The sequence below is a fragment of the Chiloscyllium plagiosum genome, unplaced genomic scaffold, assembly GCF_037043375.1.
Source record: "Chiloscyllium plagiosum isolate Xiang-an unplaced genomic scaffold, Cpla_swu_hap1 HiC_scaffold_7, whole genome shotgun sequence".
Taxonomy (NCBI): Eukaryota; Metazoa; Chordata; class Chondrichthyes; order Orectolobiformes; family Hemiscylliidae; genus Chiloscyllium; species Chiloscyllium plagiosum.
Window position 1 is genome coordinate 49840999 of NW_028270145.1, and position 1035 is coordinate 49842033.

Here is a 1035-nt window from a genome sequence, read left to right on the forward strand (position 1 = left end):
AGGCCCAAGTCTGGGGACAGACCCAGGGCCAGGCACATCTATAGGCCGAGGCCTAAGAAGAGGCCCAGGCCTGAGAGCAGGTCCAAGCCTGGGGCAGACCCAGGCCCAGACCCACACTTGAGGACAAGCCCAGGCCTGAGAGCAGGCTCAGGCCCAGGGCTTCAGGGTAGATTCTGACTTGAGAAGAGGCCCAGGCCCAGGGACAGATCCAGGCCCAGGACAGGCAGCCCAGTTGGGTTACAAGATGACATTGTCAGATCCTGAGCTGTAGCAGCGCATCAGAGTGAACACTCTGGAGTGGGAGTCTTTCAATACTCTCTTTGTTGACGGCTACAGCAAGCTCTGCTTGACCATCAATGGGAACTGAGTTTTAAATCCATGTATAGTGATCCCACTGACATCACCTCAATGGAATGTTGGAAGTTACAAAATCATCACTGAGCCTTGAGCTGGCATGTTGGAACCCAAAGTAGAGATTCTGGTTTTGGGGATAGGTGAGACAATGCAGTAGCTGGACCCTAAACTGCTGATGGAGAAAGTGAGGACTGCAGGTGCTGGAGATCAGAGCTTAAAAATGTGTTGCTGGAAAAGTGCAGCAGGTCAGGTAGCATCAAAGGAACAGGAGAATCGACGTTTCGGGATAAGCCCTTCTTCAGAAACTGCTGATGTTTATGAAGAGCAAGGGAATCACTGCGGAGGTCAAAGACATGCCAAACTCTTATATGACCTTTAATGACTTAACAAGAGACGAAAGACACACAGCAGTTGTGTTCATCCCCCCTCAGTAATTCCTTGGAGAGCTGGAGTAATTCTCAGTAGTGTTTGAAGAGCCTTTCCTCTGATTGTACAGAATAATTAAATTCTCTTCATGTCAAAAACAAAACGAGTGATGAATACATTAAATTGTAAAATACTACTTTCAGTTGTGGGCTTAAAAAGCAACCAACATCCAAACATAAAATCTGATCAGTGCTTTACATTTTCCTAGCTTCCTAGATATCAACTGGTGTGAAATAACTCCACAGAGGCCAGTAT

The 1035-nt window shown here is 47.2% G+C and overlaps 1 pseudogene; it reads left to right on the forward strand.

Moving 5' to 3' along the window:
- The first annotated feature begins 244 nt into the window (after positions 1 to 244).
- Positions 245 to 788, forward strand: LOC148149609 (NADH dehydrogenase [ubiquinone] 1 alpha subcomplex assembly factor 3-like; annotated as a pseudogene).
- The last annotated feature ends 247 nt before the right edge of the window (positions 789 to 1035 follow it).